The sequence below is a fragment of the Mastigoproctus giganteus genome, chromosome 12, assembly GCF_048544385.1.
Source record: "Mastigoproctus giganteus isolate SK-2022 chromosome 12, ASM4854438v1, whole genome shotgun sequence".
NCBI lineage: Eukaryota > Metazoa > Arthropoda > Arachnida > Uropygi > Thelyphonidae > Mastigoproctus > Mastigoproctus giganteus.
This window is the reverse complement of record NC_143586.1, coordinates 69,009,051-69,035,021: the sequence shown is the minus strand read 5'-3', so window position 1 is coordinate 69,035,021 and position 25,971 is coordinate 69,009,051. Positions and strand designations below refer to the sequence as shown.

The following is a 25,971-nucleotide window of genomic DNA, read 5'->3' as shown; positions in this document are numbered from 1 at the left end:
GTGTAATATCAGATCTGGTTCATTTTCATCGAGTTGCATTTTGAAATGTCTCTTTGAAGAGATTGTCCTCTGATGGAATTCATGATTTCAAAAGCTATGACCATAACATTTTTAGTATTTAATCATTTTCTGGCTAACATTTGTTGGTGAATGATACAGTGGTAACTCAAAAAAATCTGGGAATTCATCATCCTTTTGGCACAATGCGATGAATCCGTTAAGATGCTCCATCATTGCTCTAGCTCCATCTGTTGTTATTGACACGAGCTTAAATAGTGGTAATTTAATTTTTTTCAATAAATAGCCAATTGAGCACACAATTGTTCGCTCACATTTTTACTCATTTTTTCGATGCATTGCATCACAGTATGTTAAGATAATTGCAGATCTTGAAGAGCACTTTTAAGCATTGCAAATAAAACAGCATTTTTCTTTTATCTTTACAAAAAAGTATTCTAGTTCCCACTCTTGATGAAAATGATACGTTTTACTACTTTTCATAGTATTCATTTTAAAGTAAAGGGTATTAAATTAACGTATTAGTACTGTCCAGTTATTAATATTAAGTAAGCTAAATACGAATTCGACACACACTGCTCTCCACAATGTAACTGCGTGAATTTTCACTAGACAAGCCTAGCGGCTGCGTGGTGACGAGTAATCACGTGGTTCAACAGATTTGTAAGAAGCATATGCAGTGGGGTGCATAATAATAACATTTAGATTTTGACTAATTTATTTTTTATATATATATTTAAAATTCATCATGACGTGATCGACCAAAATTAAAGCCGCGATCGACTGGTAGATCGTGATCTGCACTACATCATGATAACAAAACTCACTGAACAAGTCGTCGAGACACTGTTGCTCCTCTACAACAGAATATTCAAAGAAAACATTTTCCCGAAAAATGGCGCCATGCTTATGATTTGGCATTTCCAAAACTGGGAAAAGATCCTACAAATCCACAACATTATCGACCTATTGCCCTCACCAGCTGTATGAGCAAGGACATGGAAAAAATGATAAATGCCAGGCTATCTTGGTTTCTAGCTTGAAATGACCTCCTAAATCCAGTGCAATGTGACTTCAGTGAAGGTAGATCCACCCTTGACCTTTCGATTAAGACAGAAATTAACACCCGTTGACGCCTTCATACGGAATTTATTCAATTGATGCCTTCATATGGAAAGAATACCTGGCCGTGGTCCTCTTTGACATTGAAAAAGTCTTTGACACTTGGAGATATGGTATAATGCAAAACCATATGATGGGATTACACTGACACCTACCACAGTTTATCAGAAATTTCCTACACAACCACTCATTTCAAGTGTCAGTGTTTGTAACCAGTTATCTTCAAAATTTATCCAGAAAGAAGGAGTGCCATAAGGATCAGTGCTAAGTGCCACTCTTTTTAATATAATAGTGAACTCAGTAACAAATGACCTACCACAAACAGTATCTACTACCATGTATGCCGATGACTTTAGTATCTCCTGCCATTTGCCCAATATGCAAATGATAGAATGACAGTTACAATGTGCCATCAACAAAATAGTTAAATGGTCCCAAAACAATGAATTTTGTCTCTCACACCAAAGGTCTGTCTGGATACACTTCTGTAGGAAGTGTAACCTACATCCAGACCTGGAATTTCGAGTAGAAAATCAAGTTGTACCAGTGGTCCCTAGTGTCTGCTTTCTTGGTGTGATATATTACCAAAAATTTGCCTTCCTTGATCCCATAAAAGTGCTCTGGATTACCTGTCTTAAAAAGCTTAACATCTTAAGAATTCAATCAGGCACAACACGAGGAGCCGACCATTACACACTACTACACTTGTACCATGCATTAATATGGTCATGTCAGGGCTACAGTTCTGTTGTCTATAGCTCTGCTAGACCAAGTGCTTTGTTGGCTTGATCCTGTACACCACAGTGCTCTTCGTCTCGCACTACCGCACATCACCAGTTCAGAGCCTATATGCTGAACCACATGAAACCTCCTTGCAGCTATGCCAACAAATACTTTTATTAAATTATGCAGCAAAACTCAAAGGCATCTAAATCAGCCCACTTGGAATGGACTCTTCTCTCCCAAATGGGAAAACCTTTATAGAGCTTATCCCTCCATAAACCTACCAACCGAGATACATCTTTTCTCACTACAGGATGACTGGCAAATTGACTTTAGTAAGATACAGCCTACTGCCTCTTGTACAATCCCACCTTGGATGTATCATATACCGCTCTGTGACCTTTCATTCACACCCTGGGGAAAACATACTTTGTCCCAACGGAAAGTACAGTAAATACATGCCACAGTGCGAACCCAGTGCAGCCAGTACACACCAATCCAGTACAGTACAGACCAGTTAGTTTAACTTCTGTACTGGGGAAAATAATGGAGTCACTGGTTAAAGATGTATTACAGGATCATCTAGACAAGATTGCAGTAATAATTCAGACACAGCATGGGTTTGTTAAGGGAAAGTCTTGTCTGACAAATTTTATTGGATACTATGATGTAGTTACAAAGGAACTGGATGCAAAAAATAATTTTGATATCATATACTTGGATTTTAGAATAGCTTTTGATACTGTTGCACATGGAAGACTGCTGTACAAATTGTAGTGGTATGGCATTAAGGGCAAGTTGCTACAATGGATAAAAGGGTGGTCGAGTGGGAGAAGACAGAGTGGTAATCAATGGATACTGCTCTTCATGGATTAATGTTATTAGCGGAATCCCGAGGGTTCGGTGTTGGGCCCACTGTTGTTTTGTATATTTATCAATAATATTGAAGAAGGTGTTTCAGGCTTAATGTCGAAGTTTGCAGATGATACAAAGGTTGGCAGTGTGCTATTGCAACATGATATAGAAAAGTTGGGCAGATGGGCTGGGAAATGTCAACCGAAGTTTAACATTGAAAAATGTAAAGTACTGCATATGGGTAGAAGTAACCCCAGAGAAATGTACCAACTGTGTGGTACCTCACTTAGAGTGATAGAAAATGAAGAAGATCTGGGAGTAATTGTGTAGTCAGGTATGAAGTTTACTGAGCGATGCAGACAGGTTGCCATAGCAGGTCATGGGATATTGTCAATGATGGAGAGGAATTTTGCTAGTAGGGAAAAGGAGGTGATTATCCCTTTGTATAAGGCAGTGGTCAGGCCATGCCTTGAGTACTGTGTAAAAGGTCTGCAGGCCTCATTTTAGGAAGGATGTAGATTTGCTTGACCGTGTACAGAGAAGGGCAACAAGATTGGTGAGGGGAACGGAGGGGGTGGTCTTACCAAGAAAGGCTTAAGTTCTGTGATTTTCAGTGGCTGGAGACAAGACACCTGTGAGTTGATCTGATTGAGGTGTATAAGTCCTTGAATGGGTTGAGCATGCTGAGTTCTGATAGGATTCTTCCACTTGTTCAGATTAAGAACCTCAGGAGGCATAAATTCAAATTGAAGAAAGACAGTTGTAGAATAGATGTGTGGAAATTTGCCTTTAGCCAGCGGGTGGTTAATTTCTGGAACAAACTTCCATCTGTTGTGGAAGTTGATAGCTTAAATAAATTCAAGGAGGAACAGGACAAACTTTTAGAGGGAATGGATGTGTGAAATTGGGTATTTTTTGGCTGATGCTACATAAGCTCATATGGTTGCTTTCTTGCATTACATGCCTACATTACTACTACCACTACTAATAATCTACACAGATGGGTCTAAAACTGAAAAGCTTGTTGGTGCAGCAGCATTATTTTCCGACATTACCATATCCGAGAAACTCCCGACTGAATGTAGCAGCTATACTGCAGAATTCTATGCTATGCACATAACCTTAAATTACACACTCTCTACAACCATATTGCACAGTGTTATATATATATACAGGCTCTATCAGTGCTATTCAAGCTATGCAACAGAATACGAAGAATGATACTTCAATAGATTTTGAATACTCTGACTAATTTAAACCAGAAGAAACAAAAAGTTCTCTTTTGTTGGATCCCTGGTCACGCCGGAATTTCTGGAAACGAACACTGTGCTAGCTGCCCAAAACTGCTGCTGATCCTATTGACCAATCCTTTACTACACCTGCATGTGACTTCAATCCATTATAAAGAAACAATGTCTGCCAATTTTTTTTTTTTGTTTTAAATTTTACAATCCTAAAAAAAAAAAAATTGAGTGAAAAAAATTTATGTAAATTCGTAGTTGCATAAGTCGGTGACTTACTGTATTGAAAAATGTTCAGCAACTACGTAAAAAATATGGTGATAGATAAAAAACGAAAAAAACTTAAATGCATTACTTGCGTGTCCAATATGATGCTTCCCTTTATTTTTTGTGATGTCGATTTTAAATCAAATAGCTTCCGTTTATTTTTTACAATGTTGCTTATGGTTTGGTCACCAATATTATAATGATTCATTAGAGATTTAACGGAGGCACCGTTTTAAAACTTTTGAATAATTTCAAGTCTTTGTTTAACTGAAAGTGCAACTCTTTTGCATTTACCCATCATTTTCCCGATTTCTAAACAAAAAAAAATATATATATATATACACTATAAAAAAAAATTCGACATCCCTGACATAAATAAACAAAACTTGTCTTTTTGCAGTGCAACAGAACACAACAATCGACGCGACGCACTAAAACAAACTAAACATTTGATCTGTTTTTTTTTTTTTTTTTTTTGAGCGGCGGGTTCTAGTTATTACTTGAAGTAAATCCCGGTAAATCGAGAGTCTTCTGTATTTAAGGAAGAATTAGACAAATTATTAGGAGGTGATTGAAAGATGTGGTGAGAGGATAGTGGGTTGTTTTTTTTTGGCTAATACTGTATAAGCTTGCTTCTTTACATAATTTCCCACTACTAATACTAATTTCCCATTTGATTGCTTATATTTCAGAGTTTGTACTTTATATTTTCTAAAGTACAAATAAACAGTGTGAAAGTTGTTTTCTACATCTGACTCATGAGCCATTCATAATAGTTCATCAAGTTAGTTGAATGAGGTTTTCTCTTCACTAAAACATGCTTAGTTCCCTTAAGAAACCATTTATATCTAGATGGGAGTCTAAAACCTACCTGGGAGTCTAAAACGCTGATGGAACTGATATTCGGGTGACACTCAAGTCAAGTGGACCCAATTTCGGCGAAGTCCGGATGGTCTGTGACAGCCAAATCCTCTGCTTGCACCTTCATGATGGTGGGATTGTTAGTAATCCTGGGTATAACCTCCATGCGCAAGTACATGGTGGGTGACCACCCAGGTATGAACCAACGTAAGCAGGGGTCGAGGTGTGGCGCCCACACCACATGGAGGAATGCTGCCCCTCTATGTTACCAGGCAGTACTAGGTGGTAGATGACTCTCATCAACTGATGCAATACCACCACTTTGTTTATTGGAGGCTTGAAGTGGTGGAACCCATGTTTAGTCTCTAGAGCAGTGTTTCCCAAACTTTTTTTTACCATGCCCCACCTAAGTCTTTCTAAAATTCTAATGCCCCCTATGTAACATATACATATTTTTTATATTCAAAAATTGAATTATTCCATAAATGAATCCTAATTACAACTTGTTCAGGACACAAGACTTAGTTTTAGGAAGAAATCATTAGGATATTATTAAGAAAAAAACGGTAAGTAAATTTTCAAAACATATAATAGACAACTAAAATTCAAGTACAAAATAATTTATATGAAAGATTTTTCTATAATATTTTAATTTTTAGTAATTATTATTTAATTGTTTAATAATTTCAACATTCCGTGTGAAGTCACTAGATGAGTGCACTAAATTTAGTGAGACCCTTGTGCTTGATGCTTGCCGCAGAGAGATTTTATATTGGGCTCCAATTTAGTCAGCTTCAGTCTCAAGTCTCCCCGTTTTGTGATATCCAGTTGATTTCTTTTCTTTAGTAACAAATCATTTATGGCACTAAATCCACATTCAGCTAAATATGAAGATGGAAACAGTAACAATAGGTCTCTTGCAAAGTTGGTTGAATTTGGGTATTTAATTTCTGTTTCATCACAAAGCCGTGCCATCGCTCCTTTTATATTGAATAAAGTTTTAACTGACTCATCATTTTACATTTCTGAGAGTTCTTCTTAGTACTGCATTGATACATCAGACAAATCCACTAAAATTGGTTGCATCATCCATGTTGGAAAATCAATTTGTTTTAAATCAGAAAACCTTTCTTTTAAATCAGCGGACAGAATTTTCAGATGATCGACAATAACAAGTACAGCGGTATCAGTCACTTCACATTTTTTCAGCCAACGAAACTGTTCAAAATTTTGTTACAAATATATTTTTGACATAATTCAATAAATGTAATGAAACCAAATATCTTCGCTTTTGCATCGATAACAGTTTTATTTGCTCCTTGAAGTTGTTTATTTAATATATTTAGTTTTTCAAAGATATCGGCTAAATAACTCACAAATGCTTTACCATCGACCGTTAACAGAGGCTTCATTTCAGGTTTGTCACTTAAAAAGTCACTAATAGTATCAAATAGTTCCATAAATCTTTTCAAGCAGTTCCCTTTCGAGAACCACCTTACTTCAGTGTGAAGTAAAAGTCTCACATGGTCTGCATTTTGTTCTTCACAAAAAAGCTTGAAGAGACTCTCACATTTGGCATTAGCTTTAACAGCATTGACACACTTTATAACTGATTTTAGTACTTCATTAAGAACAGGCGAAATATTTTTAGCTACCAAGTTTTCCCTATAAATAACACGATGCACAAGAAGCATTTCAGGATTCTCATCTTTCATCAATTTTAAGCAGCCATTTTTCTTGCCCATCATATTAGGAGCACCATCTGCAGCACAAGATGTTATATTTTTCATTGGTATATTATTGTCATCTAAGTAATTTTTTAGCTTATTATATATATCTTTGGAGGTAGTGGTGCTCTCTAATGATTTACAGAATAACATTTCTTCAGCAAAATTACCTTTATCAATATATCTTACATAAGTTATCAGTACGGCTTCACTGTCTCTCAAAGTTGATTCATCCATTTGCTGAGAATTTTCTTGTTTTCAGCTTTCCAACAAGTTGTATTTCAATATCTTCACTCATTTCATCTATTCTTCTGCTAACAGTATTGTTATTGAGTGGCATAGCTTTCACATCTTTGTCATCTTTTTCCAGAACTGTTTTAAGCTGATATTGATGGTTTGATTAAATTCTCTCCTATAGTATGATTTTTCCCAGATTTAGCAATGAGTAAAGAAATTTCATAACTAGCCTCAAGAGTACAATTGACAGTTGCAGTATGAGCAATAAACAGAGACTTTAATATTGCTCTTTTTTCAAAATTCTTCTTTAAAGTTTGAAAGTAATTTAAATCTGAATTTACATGAGCATTGTTTTGCCTTCAAATGTGCCTCAAGACGACCTCGCTTCATTGATTCGTTGATCAAGCATTGTTGGCATAAAAGACAAAAAGGTGACCTTTGATCGTGGACAGTGGGTATGAAACCAAATTTTAAGTATTCCTCTGAATACTGACTAACTTTTTTTTACTTTTGCACTACTCATTTTACTGTGCAACTGGAAGAAATAAATATAAGATAAATCAAAAACTAAAAATAAACTATGCATTAAAGTTAATTTAATTTTATTTTAATATATCAAAATTAATTATTAGTACCCTTTTTGAATGAATAAATCACACAAATTACTGAATTCGGGCTATTAAATCTGTGGTCTCTGTGAACAAGCAGATAAGTCTAATTTGTCAAAAATGAGATAAGTGCACTATAATAAAGTATTTATTATTTACTATTATGTGACATGCAGATATCTTCGTTATTGTAGTTTTAGCGTGAGTAATAAATATTTGTATATTCGAATATATGCATGTTTATATGAGAGTGAAGTTTATTTTTCCTCTCCTGCAAATTCAAGTTTTTGGACTTATTTGCTTATTTACTGAGACCACAGAAATATACATATACGACAAATACATACCATTGTGTATCATGGTTCTTCATTAAAAATAATTCTGTGTGCAGACAAAGTAATTTTTTATTGTAATCTGAGATCGCCAAACCTATCCAAATGTACAGTTATGACGCCCAAACGAGCGTTTGTATGAAAGGAATTACCTATTTCATATAACATGCGGAGTTTGTGGTGGGCTACAGTAGACAACCACTTTGCTTGCGCATTGCGCATGCCATAAGCAATCGTCCAATACAGTACGTACTATTCCTTCACTAGGCATAGTAAGCAATACTCTCCGAGCAAACTAGCTAATATTACTTCAAACTTTCAAGTGCAGCTCTATAGAAAGTACAACATTTAACAAATGCTTATTTCAAATTGAGATACCAACAATTCTTCTTTTGTACAAGTTAAATCATAGTAGGTGGTTGTTTTAAACTCTAGACGAGCAATTTTTGAATTGCCCCCCTGAACAATCAAATTTCCCCCATGTGGGGCGTGAGACCCACGTTGGGAAACACCACTCTAGAGCTAAGTTCCAGTCAACCCTTCCCTATCTCTTCCATCATGCAGTATGATTGACAACTTTTGAGGTTATGACGAACATCGTAGCGAGATCCAATATTCCTTATATTTTGAGGGTATAGCTCTAAAATGGTGTTCGCAGGCTGGCCGCTAGTTAGTACACCGGACCGAACCTATTGGTAACTCTCTAGGAGGCTTCCAGATCAGCTAGTGTATAATCTTGCTACCTCTACTCTGCCAGATAGTGACTGGAGGGAGTCCGAGTAGTGTGTATGCGGGGAGCATTGTCGACGCCACGTTATGTCAAGGATCTGGGTATATTCTTACCATGTGTACGCCATATCCAAAAATTTCATTACTTCATACAGCATGTCCCACCCACTTTTTCTTACTATTGAATACACCATGAATTGTCAAACTAATAGAGCAAGCTTATCTGCGAAAATATCTAAACCTCCCAAGCACTTCCTAATTCATCTCACAAATATACGTGGTCTCAATTCTAATCTTAACGATGTCCATTTCCACTTGCAGTCTGCCTAACCCCATGTACTTTTTCTGACAGAATCTCAGTTATCGGTTGATTCAACTACTGCTCATCTCAGATGCCCAAATTATTCGCTATATGATTCCTTTTGCCTCAAAGGGAGGTACTCAAAGATGGTGGTACTCTTTGCAACTTGACTTTCTCCAGTCCAACTTTCCTAACAGTGAGATAATCTTCCTTGGTGATTTTAATGTTCATAACTCCGGCTTCCGTTTTCTAGTCACACCGACCCAGCTGGTCGAGATGCTGAGGCTTTTGCAATTACTAATGACCTTGCACAGATTGTTCATTTACCTACAAGAATACCGGACAATCCTAACCATACAGCCAATACGCTTGATCTTTTTCTCACAAACAACCCTTCTAAGTACATGGTCGAAGTGAGAGGTCCTTTAGGCACTTCAGATCACAACTTGGTGATTGTCTCTTCTCCAATGGAACCTTTGTCTCATGGCTATTCCCAACCTCGTGTTGTTTGGCATTACAAGAATGCAAAATGGGATGACCTGCGAGTCTTCTTTTCCTTGGTCGGATTACTGTTTCAAAACTTCTGATGTCATTGTTTGCTCAGATCGTGTCAGTGAAATTATTCATGCAGGAATGGAATCATTTATCCCACACTCCACTTTAAAATCTTGTCCTTTCTCTAAACCTTAGTTTTCCAATAAATGTGCTAAGGCTGTTCAAGAGAAGAATGTTGCATATCGTAATTGGCTTGTTTCAAATTTTTCAGTTTCATTTTCTGCCTACACCAAAGCTCGCAACAATTGTAAAGCAGTTATTAATCAGTCCAAACTAGAGTTTGAACTGGCTAAGAGTAGAAAACTTGCTTCTTGCCCTAATGGTAGCCGAGCATTCTGGTCTCTTGCCAAAGCTATTGGCCGCAACTTTTGCCCATCTCTGCTCCCACCTCTGTCCAAACCAGATGGTTCTGTTGTCACTTCAGCCAAGGATAAAGCTGACCTGCTAGCATCTCATTTTTCTTCCAACTCATGTATTAATGATCTTGGTAAAACACCTCCCACCATTCCCAACACGCTCCATTCAATGCCTCCTGTGGTCTTCCGCCAAAAGGATGTCAGAAGGATTTTGACGAATCTTGATGCTAAGAGAGCTCCAGGTCCCGATGGTATTTCTCCACTTGTTCTCAAAACCTGTGCTCCTGAATTTACTCCTGTTCTATATCACCTTTTTTCATTTTCTTATTACAAAGGTGTTTTTCCTTCTGCTTGGAAATTTGCTCATATCCAGGCAGTTCCTAAAAAGGGTGACAAATCTCTCCCATCCAATTATCGTCCTATTGCAATTACTTCTACTCTTTCTAAAGTAATGGAGAAATCAATTAACCGCCAACTCTTAAACTACCTAGAAACCTTCCATCTGATCAACGATCGCCAGTATGGATTCCATCAGTGTTAATCCACTCGTGATATTCTGGCTTATGTTACACATTTATGGACTAATTCAATGGAAAGGTTTGGTGGAACACAAGTAGTTGCTCTTGACATCTCAAAGGCTTTCGATCTTGTTTGGCATAAAGGTCTTCTAAACAAGCTTCCATCTTATGGTTTTGCCAACTGTTTTTAGTAATTGGTTATCCAGTTTTCTCTGTGATCGCTCACTGTGAGTGATGGTAAATGGCTCTCTGTCTTCTAACTTCTCCACTAATGCCGGTGTCCCCCAAGGTTCAGTTCTTTCCTCCACTCTTTTCCTCTTGTATGTTAATGACCTTCTTCCATTGACTGGAAATCTTATCCATAGTTTTGCCGATGATAGCACATTGCATTCCACTTTCCATTTTGAGACACCTTGTCCTGCTCAATCAGCTTCAACTTCTCGAAAATCTGCTACCAATTCCTTAAATTCCGATCTTCAGGTAATTCTCCAGTGGGGCAAAGATAACTTAGTTGATTTCAACCCTTCTAAAACTCAGTCTTGTCTTATATCTCGCAAAAAGGATTCTTCTACCCCTATGCTTATCTTTGGTGACACTCCGATTTCTAAGCAAAATGATATATCTCTTTTGGGGATTACCCTGACTTCTAATCTCTCTTGGCAAGCACATTACAAATATTGCTTCCTCTGCATCTAAAAAACTCTGTTTTCTCTTTCGCTCTCGGCGTTACTTTTTTTCCAAACAGCTGCTCACTCTGTATAAATTGCAAATCTCCCCTCCCATGGAATATTGTTTCCACATCTGGGGTGGTGCCCCCAAAACTTCTCTCTCTCTCAAGCTTCTTGATTTCATTCGGAAGGGGACATTTAGATTAATTAATGATTCATCTCTAACAGTGTCTCCACTCGCTGTCTCATAGACGTACTGTTTCTGCTGCATGCCTCTTCTACAGATACTTCCATGGACACTGTTCTTCTGAATTGGTGTCTATAGTTCCCGCTCTCTCTTTCAAAACAGTCCAAACACGTGCCGCCACCAGCCAACATCCATTTACTGTCCAACTTCAAACTCACAGAACCAACTTTTCATCTTCCTCGTTTATTCATTCAACTGCCATTTTCTGGAACAACCTTCCTTCATACGTATTTCCAGTCTACAGAAGTTCAAGTCCAATGTCAACAAATATCTTCTTTCGTCTTCTCAACCTCCAACCCAAGCATAGTACTAAGTACTATAGGTTCTAATACTTCTCGTGTTTGGGGTTTACATAAAAAAAATATATATATATATATCTAGATGAGCCTATATTGCATTATTCACTTCACTTTTTGAACTCCTTTTATGGATTAGTGAAATGGCATTTTTCTAATCCAGAGGAATCTGCTGAGTTCAGTAATGCCTTCTTAACTAATCGGAATGTTTCACTAAGCCTCCCTGAACATTTTCTAGCTACATGACTACCTTCTTGCAATATGTATTGGTAATGTTGAAAACTCATGGTAGTTTAATTGGTATGATAACAATGTTAACAAAAACACAAGGATATCTCCTATAAAAATAAGACTTCGTGGCTTTGTTGTGTTATGTGGTAGTGCAGTAACTCAACCTGCTGTTAGCTTAAAGGTTCTGTAACATTACAATTGACTGAAGAAAGTTAAACAGTATTTTTAAAGTTGTAGATCACTGTCTATGTCCACCCAATCATTAAACTTCTGTTCACCCCTGTCTTCAAGCTTTTCAATATGATAAGTATCATGACCTAGTTGACCATCATGAATAATTAATCCACCGTTTTTTGAAACGGTTGCCAATGAAGGTTTCGGAAACTTCATTCCAGGCACTGGTTGTCATGTTGAATGTTAATAATAACATTGCCTCTAGAATGTTATTTGTTTAAAATATACATTCTAGAGGCAAAGTTAAATAAAAAATAATATTCTAGAGGCAAAGTTAAATAAAAATAACATTGCCTCTAAAATGTTATTTGTTTTCTGATATCAGATGTTCCCAAACCATCATCTATAGACTGGATGATTCTTTGCCTCATATTCGATCTATAAAAGGGCTTAAAGGTTTTTATTATTTCCTGGGTTAGAGGTTGAATCAGTGATGTGGTATAATGAAGGTAGAAAAACTAATTCAGTGTTTTTGAAAGTCAACTTTGGATGAGCTGGGTAGTTGTCCAAAACCAATTCATCTTTTTGTTTTTTTTTATCCAATTGCATATTCCATTTACGAAGCTAATCTTCAAATAAAGAAGCTGTCATCCAAGCATTGGCATATTCAACAGGCAGCTGTTTTACTCCTTTAAAACATCTAGGCTATTTATTCTTGCCTGTGACTAATAGCTTTATCTTAATTGTTCCTATCATGTTGCATGTTAAAAGAACTGTAATTCTGTCTTTGATCTTCTTTCCTGCAGACTCAGAGGAATTTTTAAAAATCGTGCAGTGGTCTGGGGTAGCCTTGTAGTACAACCCTGTTTCATCTGTATTAAAAATGTCTTCAGGATTTTAAGTGTTTAACACATTTTGCCAAGAGGCTTCAACCAGTTGTCAGCTGCAGAACCATTGGAATCCTGTTTTTCTCCGTGAATTTTTTTGTAAACAATATAACACCTCTTTCCATTTGGGTCAGCCATCCGTCCATCGCCTTAAACTCTTCGTGTAGTTTTTCAGCAGAATTATTAGCTTTTTGAAGACAAATACTACGATTGATTAGTGCATTAAATGAACTAGCCTGTTTGAACCAAACGAACAGAGCTTCATCTACTGTTTGGCATTTGCCTTCATGCTTCCATTTTCTGGTTTCACTAATCACATTAGTGTTTAACGTGTGACGTGATTTTAATAATTTTGATAAAGATGACTGAGGCATTCCCAATTTTACTGCTGTTTCCCTTTGAGACATATTGCTTAACTTTAATTTGTCGTATGTTTCTATAATTCGTAACATCTTTTACACTCAAATTCACTGTTTTTCTGTTCACCGATATTTTTTTTTTTGGTAGTAAAATTTAAAACAGTAAAAAAAGATGTCAATTAGTATCACAGCACACCTCATGCAGAAATTGGAACTAACACGACATGTGCAAGTGAGATACAGAGTAAAAAGTTTACAAAGTTTAGATATAAGAATGAAGAGCAGATTCTGAAAATTTATTTGTTTTTTATATGATTGAAGATTTCAGTGCATTAAATGAGCTAGCCTGTTTGAACCAAACGAACAGAGCTTCATCTAATGTTTGGCATTTGCCTTCATGCTTCCATTTTCTGGTTTCACTAATCACATTAGTGTTTAACGTGTGACGTGCTTTTGTAAAATCACGATAATGTAAAAAAACACACACAATTCCAGCTATTGGTATTATTTCAAATGCCATAAGTTAACCTAACAGCTCTTTTGAATGGAATCTAGAAGCCTGAGTGAGGGTTTGGGGGGGGCACTGCCCAAGATGTGGGAACTATATTCCATATTAGGGCAGAATTGTGATTTGTACAAATTGAACTGCTGTTTGGAAAAAAGATAACAACATGAGCGAAATAGAAACAGTTTTTTTGATGCAGAGGAAGCAATATTTGTGATGTGCTTATGCCAAGAAAGAAGTCAGTGTACTTCCTGATAGAGATATATGATCATGTCTAGAAATCTGAGTGGCATCAAAGATAAGCATAGGAGCAGAAGAATCCTTTTTTGGGAGATATAAGACAGTACTGAGTTTTAGAAGGATTGAAATCAACGGTTATCTTCCCCACTGGAGAATTACCTAGAGATCAGCATTTAAGAAATTGGTAGTGGATATTCGAGAAGTTAAAATTGTTTGTGCAAAATGAAAGGTGGAATGCAATGTGCTCTCATCAGCAAAACTTTGGATAGATTTTCCGGTCAATGGTAGAAGGTCATTGATATACAAGAGGAAAAGAGTGGACAAAAGAACTGAACGTTGGGGCACACCTGCATTAGTGGAGTAGTTAGAAGACAGGGAGTCATCTATCATCACCTGTAGTATTAGTATTAGTAACGGCCGTATGGTGCAAGAAAGCCTATGGCTTATGCTGCACCAGCCAAAAAAAAAAAAAAAAATCCGAACAAAACAATGATAAAAAAAAAATAAATAAATAAAATAAATAACTAAATAATAATAATTAATAAATAAAAAAAAAATAATAAAATGAAATAAAATAAAATAAAAGTGAGAGAATAAACTAGATACCCAATTACAAAAAACAGTTAGCAAGTCATAAGATGAAAGCTTATATAGATGCTTCCGCAAGATGGAAGCTTCGATATAAGCTTCCATCAAAGGGTTGCTGTTACCAAGATAGGCTTAAGTTCTGCAAATTGCAGTGTCTGGAGACTAGGCACCTGCGAGGTGATCTGATTGAGGTGTATAAAGCCTTGAATGGTTTGAGCAAGCTCAATGCTGATGGGATTCTTCCTCTTGCTCATATTCCGCACGGCACCTCCGTAGCCAGGTTGGCAGGAGCAGCAGTGTGTAGCACATGCTTCCTGATTAGACTGGGGTTCGAGCCCGTGACCACCAAATATGGAGGATGCGGAAAAGTCAGGGAATGACCACTGCATATCTCCGGAGCAATATGGCCTTAGTTGCTAATGCTCCTAAAAACCAAATAACAAACAACATATTCCGCACCTGAGAGGCATACATTTAAATTGAAGAAAGACAGTTATAGGATAGATGTGTGTAAATTTGCCTTTAGCCAGCAGGTGGTTGATTGCTGGAACAAACTTCCATCTGTTGTTGTGGAAGTTGACAGCTTAAATAAATTCAAGGCTGAACTAGACAAAATTTTGGAGTGAATGGATGGTTGAAATGGGAAATTTTATTTTTGCCTGATGCTCTAAAAGCTTGCTTTCTTGCATCATGTGCCTCTACTAATGTTATATTAGTTTCTATATATATTCTTTTATGCTAAACATGATGAAAAGCCTTTGAAATGTTAATAGTAACTGCTTGAATTTCACTAAACTTTTCCATTTAATTTGTCCCTATATGGGTAATGCAAGTCAGTATATCACCACTGGATTGACACTGATGGAATCTATAATGGTGATCATTGATCAGATCGAAGGTTTCTAGACAGTGTAAGATGGTTAAGAGATTTCTCCATTACTTTAGAAACAGTAGAAGTAAGTTCAGTGGGATGATAATTGGATGGGAAGGATTTGTCACCCTCCATAGGAACTGGCCAGGTGGGAAGGAGCAGCAGTGAGTACCACACGCTTCTTGATTAGACCTGGGTTCGAGCCTGTCACCACCAAATACGGAGGATGCGGAAAGGTCAGGGAATGACCACCGCATATTCCGGAGCAATATGGCCTTAGTTGCTAATGCTCCTAAAAAAAACCAAACAACAACAACCGTAGGAACTGGCTGGGTAAAATAAGGGACATAAAACAGCAATAAGCTCAGGAGCACAGGTTTTGAGAACAAGTAGTAAAATACTATTAGGTCTTGGTGCTTTCCTGGCATCAAGACTGTTCAAAATTCTTCTGACATCATTTTGACGGAAAAAAATAAGAGGCATTGAATGTAGTCTACTGGGAATGATAGTAGATGATTTATCAAGATCATTACTACACAAGTTAGAAGGAAAGTAGGATGCTGGAATGTTAGCTTTATCTTTAGTTGAAGGGAATAGAACCATCTGTTTTGACAGAGGTATGAATAGAGATGAGCAAATGTTGTGGCCAATAGCTTTGGCAAGAGACCAGAGTGATCAACTACCATTCAACAAAAAGCAAGTTTTCTATTTTTAGCCTCTTTGGAATCTAGTTTGGACTGATTTACAATTAGTTGCAAATTTTGGTGTAAGCAGAAAATGAACCTGGAGATTTGGATGCAAGCCAGTTGTGATACACAATATCTTGAATAGCCTTAGAACATTTATTGGAAAACCATGGTTTGAATAAATGATCAGATTTTAAGGTTGAGTGTGGAATATAGGATTTCTTCCTTATAAAAATTATTTCACTGGCATGATCTAAGCAAATGTTGACATCAGAAAATTTGAAATGATAATCTGACCAAGGAAAAGAAGAAATCTCTCAGATCATCCTGTTTTGATAGAGATTTGGAGAATGATAGAGGAAAAAACTCTGCTGACGAGGCTACTAGAGACGGTCGTGTTCAAAGCCGCTAAGTGGATTTTTCTTATTTATTGATTTGAAATTATTGTTTTTCTAAAACTTTTGATTTAAATTTAGTAGTATAACATTATTTTGTGATTTTCTGATTAATTTGGTGTATTTATTCTTTGCTCGGCCTTGTAACTGCATAAAAGTATCGGTAAAGGTTTCCACGTGTTTCAACTCCGGTACCGTTCGTAATTTTCCCGCCTTTGTGATACGATAGTTATATACCGTACTAGATAGCGTTAGTTGAACTTCGTTAGCAGTTAAATTGTACGTTTAAATAAATACATATAACGACTTAGATTACAAATGTAATATAATTAATTATATTTAACATAAATTAATAATATAACATAATTAATTATAATTAATTAATAAATTAATAGAATCATGACTCAGACCAGAGCGGCAAAGCAAAAGGCTCAAGCTAATGGAAGTGCTGTGGCTCAGAGCAGAACTGAGGGGGGCAGTTGTCCTCTGACTCACAGCCTTATAAAATGCACTGTTTGCTTGATGTTTGCAGAGCAATCGGGTACGGGACATGATACTGCCAAGGGGGATGTCTTTGTGTGTGCGCGATGCAAGGAGTGTATCGATATCAAGCAACAACTCGGCGTTCTTGTGGGCCTATATGAGAGCTTGAAGGACAGGGTGGATGCCCTCGAAGAAACTAAATTGAGGGCCCCATCAAGCTCTCAGCTGCCCACATCAACGCCAGAGCTTGCACTTGGGCATTGCTTAACACAGAGACAACCCCCAAGGCAGAATGCGCTGGTCCCGAAGGAACTAGTAGTTGTTGGTGACTCTATTGTCAGTGAAATGGGCAACATGCTTTGTAAAAAAGATAGGTGGAACAGGACCAGGGTATGTCTGCCAGGGGCAAAGGTTGATGACATTGTAGAGCGAATATCATCTTTTAAGGGCACAAAAGGTGATATAGTTGTACACGTTGGCACTAATAATATTAAGAGTAGGAGACCGGCAGAATTACTTAACAAGTACAGGTCACTGTTGAACAAAAGCCGAGAATTAGGGTTGAATTTGAAAGTGTCTGCAATTCTGCCCAGACACGATAGGATGGAGTATATGATGAGAGCCTTGTCGATCAATTCGGCCCTGGAAAGATTGTGCAAGGCTCAAGGGGTAGAATTTTTTTCAGCCTGGACTGTACTTGTTAACAGGAGAGATTGCTTCTACAGGGATGGGATACACTTAAATAGAAAGGGTGCAAGAATATTTGCTGATGCTATCGAGGCAGTGTTAGGTGGGTCGGAAAACTGCTAGCTTGGGGGGAGACAAAGACCAATAGATTGACAGTAGCCACTGGCAGAGGTGAAAGAGATTCTTGCACTGCTTCTATTAGAATGGGCAGAAGCCTGGAAAACAAGATGCATGGTATTTCAGAGACTGCTGGGAGCCATTGCGGTACAAGTAAACACATGGGTTGTGTTAGGGTAGATAAGAATAGAAACAGGTGCAGGTATACTTGCATGTACACCAATGCTAAGAGTTTAGTAAATAAATTTGATGAATTTGAGGTATTGCTCAAAACATCAAAGGCAGATATTGTTGGGATATCAGAGATGTGGTGTCACACAGATATAAGGGATGCAGAACTGCAATTTGGGGAGTACAACGTCTACAGAAAGGATAGACAGGATAGGAAGGGGGGAGGAGTTATGCTATTAGTTAAGAAACACATAAAAACCAAGGAAGTGAAGCCAGTCGACATCGCCGGACAGTGCAGTGTTGAGTCAGTTTGGTGTGACATAAGCATTGGGAGATCAAAATTGAGAGTAGGAGTGTGCTATAGGCCTAATGACTCTGATGAGTATAATAAGGAACTGTACAGGGAAATAGAGTGGGCCAGTAAATCAGAGAGTCTTATAATGGGAGATTTTAATTTCCCAGATATTGACTGGAATTTGGGGGCTGGTTACTCACACACTAGCAGGGCTTTTGTGGATTTATTGGATGATTGTTTTCTATATCAGCATGTTCGGGAGGCAACTAGAGGGAGTAATACTCTTGATTTGGTTATCAGCAGTGATTCTTCATGCATTAAGAATCTGCAGATAAACGAACCACTAGGTGGCAGTGATCACAGTGTGCTGAAGTGGGATTTACTCAAAGAGGTAACTACCATTAGGGGTAAAGGGAAGGGTTATTGCTTCCGTAAAAGGCGACTACGATGGACTGAGACAGTATTTAAATTCTATACAGTGGGACCAACTGATGATGTTACCAACAGAAAATTCAAAATGGGAAGCATTCAAAGAACTTATCTTGGAAGCTACTAGGCTTTACATACCAACTAAGAAATATTGTTCAAGGTTTAGGCCAAAATGGATGTCAGATGAACTAATGAGGCATATGGCAGAGAAGAAAAATGCATGGCATACTTACAAATTAACATATGACACAGAAGCCTATGATAGATACAAGTTGATATGCAACCAAGTTACAAAGGAGGTTAGGCAGGCAAAGGCAGATTACGAGAAATCCTTGGCAAGGGATGCAAAGAAAAACAGCAAAGAGTTCTTTACTTATGTTAACTCTAGAAGGAAGGGGATGAATCAGATTGGTCCACTTGATATTGATGGGTCAACTGTTGATGATCCTGCTCAGGTAGCTAACAAACTAAATGAATATTTTGCATCGATATTCACACATGAGGAGTTATTCAGCAAGGGGAATGCCAGAGGTGTATTCAACTCTAGTAGTAAGCTACAGAATCTTGAAATAACTGGGAGTAAAGTGGAGGAGAAACTGTTGAAGATAAACACAAGAAAGGCACCCCGGGGTGGATGGGATCTATCCAGTTATATTAAAGGAGGCAGCAAAGGAAGTAAGCAAACCCTTAGCCATAATTATGAGAGCTTCCTTGGACTCAGGGGAGGTACCCATAGACTGGAAATGTGCAATTGTGACCCCAATTCACAAAGGAGGATCAAAGGCTGACACAAGTAATTATAGACCTGTGAGCTTAACTTCTGTTCCAGGAAAATTAATGGAGGCACTGGTTAAAGAAGCACTGTAGGATCATTTAGACAAGACTTCAGTTATAGCTCAGACACAGCATGGTTTTGTTAAAGGGAAGTCTTGCCTGACCAACTTGATTGGATATTATGATGCAGTCACAAAAGAACTGGATGCAGGGAATAACTTTGATATTATATACTTGGATCTTAGAAAGGCTTTTGATACTGTTGCACATGGAAGACTGCTACACAAATTGGAGCAGTGTGACATTGGAGGCAAATTGCTGCTATGGATAAAGGGGTGGTTGAGGGGGAGAAGACAGAGAGTGGTAATCAATGGACACTGCTCATCGTTGACTAATGTTATTAGTGGAGTCCCTCAGGGCTCAGTGTTGGGTCCATTATTGTTTTCTGTATTTATAAATGATATTGATGATGGTATATCAAGCTTAATGTCCAAGTTTGCAGATGATACAAAGGTTGGCAGGGTTGTCAAGGGCACTACTGACACTATGCTGCTGCTGCAACAGGATCTGGAAAGGTTGAGCAGATGGGCTGAGAGGTGGCAAATGAAGTTTAACATTGACAAATGTAAAGTAGTACACATGGGGAAACAGCAACCTCAGAGCAACGTATCAACTCTGTGGTACTACACTGACAGTGGTAGAGAATGAAAGGGACTTGGGGGTGGTTGTGCAGGCAGATATGAAGTTCTCTGAGCAGTGCAGACGGGCTGCAAGAGTAGCTCATGGAGTATTGTCAATGATATACAGGAATTTTTCCAGCAGGGATAAGGAGGTGATTATTCCATTGTATAATGCAATGGTCAGGCCACACCTAGAGTACTGTATACAGGTCTGGAGGCCTCATTTCAAGAAGGATGTAGAGCTGCTGGAACAAGTACAGAGAAGGGCAACAAGATTAGTGAATGGAACAAAGGGGTGCTCTTACGAAGAAAGGCTTAAGTTTTGCAAATTACAGTGTATGGAGACTAGGCACCAGCGAGGTGATCTGATAGAGGTGTATAAAGCCTTGAATGGTTTAAGCATGCTCAATGCTGATGGGATTCTTCCTCTAGCTCAGAAAAATCACCTGAGAGGGCATAAATTCAAATTGAGGAAAGACAGATGTAGGATAGACGTGAGGAAATTTGCCTTTAGCCAGCGGGTGGTTGGTTGGTGGAACAGACTTCCATCCCTTGTGGTGGAGGTTGATAGCCTAAATAAGTTTAAGGCTCAGCTGGACAGGTATTTTGAACGAACAGAGGGGTGAAGTGGAAGTGGGTTTTTTTTTTTTTTTTTTTTTTTTGGCTGATGCTGCATAAGCTTGCTTTCTTGCATCAAATGCCTCTACTAATGCTAATGCTAATAAAAACTTGGTCCCTTTGCTGCAGGAAAGGGTCCAAGTTTTTATAATAAACCATGGTTGCACTTCAGTAACTGTCTGTGCTATGGTTGAGCTGCCTGTTTTACTAGGGGAGAAAATGGAATATCTTGAAAGCTACTGAAGTCACCATCATGTTCTTTGAACTACTCCAGCAATATTTCAATGGATTAGTTTTACAATCATGTGAAAGTGGTCATCTCTTTTAAGATAGCTGCTCGACAAATCAGTATAAACAAATTGACATATTGCGTTTCCATTTCCCTGGAATACTTCCAGGTAAGGTGTATAAATATTACAAATAAATGTTAAAAATTATTACTATGATTATATGTTTAGTATATGAGGTGTGGCTATTAAATAATGAGACTGTTGAAATAAAATAAATATAATGAAATATTTTGTATTTCATTATATACTCCAGCAATATTTCAAGTTATCCACATCAAAATAATTGTCTTGATTTTTGCACATTTTCAGAATGCATTTCCAGAAGTCATCTTCTGTAAACCCTTTTAACACATCAGTAATTTTTTTTGAATGTTTTCAGTGGACTGAAAATGGGTTCCCTTAAGTACACTTTTCAGTTTAGGGAAGAGAAAATAGTCTCAGGGGACTAGCCTAGGTCTGGCGAGCAGAGTGAATGTTAACACACACACAGGGATTTGTTTTTTTGGCCAGAAACTGGTGAACATCTGTGTGCTGGAGCATTTCCTTGATGGGGCATCCAACCATCCTTCCACATTTCAGGTCCCTTTCTTTGAATTTTTTCATGAATCCTTGTTAGAACTTCAATGTATTATGTTTGATTGACAGTGATTTGTTGGAACATATTCAGCCATAATAATTGGTTTAATATTGAAAAACAAGAAGTATAGTTTTCAGTTTTGATTTTGACATTCTTGTTTTTTTGCTCTGGGGATTGTTTTGTCTTCCATTGCATTGACCGTATTTTAGTTTCTTGGTCATACTGGAACAGCCAACTTTCATCGCAAATAATTACATTATTCAGAAAGTCTGGATCTTCAGTTTTTTCCGACACATCTTCACCAATTTGGAGTTTCCATTCTTTGATCTTCTTTCACAATTTTTGGTGCCATCATAGCACACACTTTACTCTTGCTTAAATTTTCAGTTAAAACCTGTCTAACTGTTTCTTTGTTAGTTCTGATTCAACCATTCTAAAGTGTAAACGATGATCACTTATATAATAAATGTTCTTGCCTGATCCATATTTTCATCAGTTTCATGGATACTTGATCATTCCTTGTCTTCCACATTCTCTTTTCCTTCAAAAAATCTTTTATGCTGTTCAAGCCTGTGAGCTCTTGACATTTAGCATTAGCATTAGCATTAGTAGAGGCATTTGATGCAAGAAAGCAAGCTTATGCAGCATCAGCCAAAAAAAAAAAAAAAAAAAACCACTTCCACTTCACCCCTCTGTTCGTTCAAAATACCTGTCCAGCTGAGCCTTAAACTTATTTAGGCTATCAACCTCCACCACAAGGGATGGAAGTCTGTTCCACCAACCAACCACGCGCTGGCTAAAGGCAAATTTCCGCACGTCTATCCTACATCTGTCTTTCCTCAATTTGAATTTATGCCCTCTCAGGTGATTTTTCTGAGCTAGAGGAAGAATCCCATCAGCATTGAGCATGCTTAAACCATTCAAGGCTTTATATACCTCTATCAGATCACCTCGCTGGTGCCTAGTCTCCAGACACTGTAATTTGCAAAACTTAAGCCTTTCTTCGTAAGAGAAAGGCTTAAGTTTCCATTCCTTTGTTCCATTCACTAATCTTGTTGCCCTTCTCTGTACTCGTTCCAGCAGCTCTACATCCTTCTTGAAATGAGGCCTCCAGACCTGTATACAGTACTCTAGGTGTGGCCTGACCATCGCCTTATACAATGGAATAATCACCTCCTTATCCCTGCTGGAAAAATTCCTGTATATCATTGACAATACTCCATGAGCTACTCTTGCAGCCCGTCTGCACTGTTCAGAGAACTTCATATCTGCCTGCACAACCACCCCCAAGTCCCTTTCATTCTCTACCACTGTCAGTGTTGTACCACAGAGTTGATACGTTGCTCTGGGGTTGCTGTTTCCCATGTGTAGTACTTTACATTTGTCAATGTTAAACTTCATTTGCCACCTCTCAGACCATCTGCTCAACCTTTCCAGATCCTGTTGCAGCAGCATAGTGTCAGTAGTGTCCTTGACAACCCTGCCAACCTTTGTATCGTCTGCAAACTTGGACATTAAGCCCGATATACCATCATCAATATCATTTATAAATACAGAAAACAATAATGGACCCAACACTGAGCCCTGAGGGACTCCACTAATAACATCAGTCCACGATGAGCAGTGTCCATTGATTACCACTCTCTGTCTTCTCCCCCTCAACCACCCCTTTATCCATAGCAGCAATTTGCCTCCAATGTCACACTGCTCCAATTTGTGTAGCAGTCTTCCATGTGCAACAGTATCAAAAGCCTTTCTAAGATCCAAGTATATAATATCAAAGTTATTCCCTGCATCCAGTTCTTTTGTGACTGCATCATAGTATCCAATCAAGTTGGTCAGGCAAGACTTCCCCTTAACAAAACCATGCTGTGTCTGAGCTATAACTGAAGTCTTGTCTAAATGATCCTGCAGTGCTTCTTTAACCAGTGCCTCCATTAATTTTCCTGGAACAGAAGTTAAGCTCACAGGTCTATAATTACTTGTGTCAGCCTTTGATCCTCCTTTGTGAATTGGGGTCACATTTGCACATTTCCAGTCTATGGGTACCTCCCCTGAGTCCAAGGAAGCTCTCATAATTATGGCTAAGGGTTTGCTTACTTCCTTTGCTGCCTCCTTTAATATAACTGGATAGATCCCATCCACCCCGGGTGCCTTTCTTGTGTTTATCTTCAACAGTTTCTCCTCCACTTTACTCCCAGTTATTTCAAGATTCTGTAGCTTACTGCTAGAGTTGAATACACCTCTGGCATTCCCCTCGCTGAATAACTCCTCATGTGTGAATGTCGATGCAAAATATTCATTTAGTTTGTTAGCTACCTGAGCAGGATCATCAACACTTGACCCATCAATATCAAGTGGACCAATCTGATTCATCCCCTTCCTTCTAGAGTTTACATAAGTAAAGAACTCTTTGCTGTTTTTCTTTGCATCCCTTGCCAAGGATTTCTCGTAATCTGCCTTCGCCTGCCTAACCTCCTTTGTAACTTGGTTGCATATCAACTTGTATCTATCATAGGCTTCTGTGTCATGTGTTAATTTGTATGTATCCCATGCATTTTTCTTCTCTGCCATATGCCTCATTAGTTCATCTGACATCCATTTTGGCCTAAACCTTGAACAATATTTCTTAGTTGGTATGTAAAGCCTAGTAGCTTCCAAGATAAGTTCTTTGAATGCTTCCCATTTTGAATTTGCTGTTGGTAACATCATCAGTTGGTCCCACTGTATAGAATTTAAATACTGTCTCAGTCCATCGTAGTCGCCTTTACGGAAGCAATAACCCTTCCCTTTACCCCTAATGGTAGTTACCTCTTTGAGTAAATCCCACTTCAGCACACTGTGATCACTGCCACCTAGTGGTTCATTTATCTGCAGATTCTTAATGCATGAAGAATCACTGCTGATAATCAAATCAAGAGTATTACTCCCTCTAGTTGCCTCCCGAACATGCTGATGTAGAAAACAATCATCCAATAAATCCACAAAAGCCCTGCTAGTGTGTGAGTAACCAGCCCCCAAAATCCAGTCAATATCTGGGAAATTAAAATCTCCCATGGTATCTTCCACATAAACTTGACATAACAACTCATAACTTTCAGTTGGATTTTGTTTTAGTTTTGTTAAAAATTTGAGGTTGATCCATTGTTCGATTCTTTTGTCTGATTCTTTTTTTCTGGCAAACTAAAAACACAAGGTAATGAAACCTCTCTCACTGCAAAGTGAACGAGTGTGTTGGAATATGACCTGGCAGACGTAACTATGGAAAAGTTCAAGGTCAACTGCTGTGCCTTTGTTTCAGATGTGGCACTGGGTGTGTAGTGACTGTGCATGCAGTCTCATTATTTAATAGCCCACCTTGTACTTCTTTAAAGTAGTCATTTTACTTTACTTGGAGGCATGCTGGATTCTGAACTGGTAGACTGATATTTGTGATCCAAGTGTATTGTAGAATGATGTGGAGGTTTAGTTATAAGGGTAAAAAATAAATTCCAGTTTAAACATTCAGTGATTACTTTATTTAATCAGGAAATTTCCTTACTTCCTGGTGACATACTATATTTTATTTATAGCTCTCGCTGAAGTAATAAAAACTGGTATTGTTCTGCTTATGATATCCTGATTTATGGTATCAGTTAGTCATTTTTGCAAATGCTTTAATTGCTTAATTTTGTATTTAACAATTAACTTATTAAATTCTAGTTAATATCCTAAACTGAATTCCAGATTGAGAATTTTTGAATGATATATGATGCATCTTTTAAGATGCTGAACTCGAGGCCAGTATCATGAACAAACATATTCAAGAATAGTTTTGATAATTTATATTTGGTTGGGAGGTTCATCATATTATAACATTTCTGTGTAATTGTCTGCCATAATTTGGATAGACTCAAACACCACTTACAAGATTGGGTTAAGACACGTATATACAGTGGTGAGCTATAGTGAACTCGCGAGAGCCCATTGTTATTTTTTGTGAAAATTTGCGAGCCTATTGTTGAGACAGTCATTTATTTTACAAATGAAATCCTGAATGCAATTATTGAGTATCCAGAGCCCGAACTATGGCGGGGCGAGCGGGGCCCCATCCCCAGTATTTTAATGGGCAATTGATCAGTTATGTATTTTAAAATTGCTTCATTTTGATTTAACTACAGTTGGACCTCTGTTTAACCAACTTCTTTATAGTGAATTTTTTTGAATTCCCCTTGGTAATTACATTTAAAATAGTTTCCATAGAATGAAGAAAC

The 25,971-nt window shown here is 37.8% G+C and overlaps 1 protein-coding gene across 5 annotated transcripts in view; it reads left to right on the top strand.

Moving 5' to 3' along the window:
• The window catches only part of pps (protein partner of snf), a 656,065-nt gene that overhangs the window by 78,510 nt on the left and 551,584 nt on the right, over positions 1 to 25,971 (top strand). Inside the window, exon 3 of one of the 5 annotated variants that reach the window (XM_090386463.1) lies at positions 5,599 to 5,653. The exons of the other annotated variants lie outside the window; for them this stretch is intronic. The gene's annotated coding sequence lies outside the window, so the exon portion shown is untranslated. The remainder of the gene's footprint in view (positions 1 to 5,598; positions 5,654 to 25,971) is intronic. 5 annotated transcript variants of the gene reach the window in all.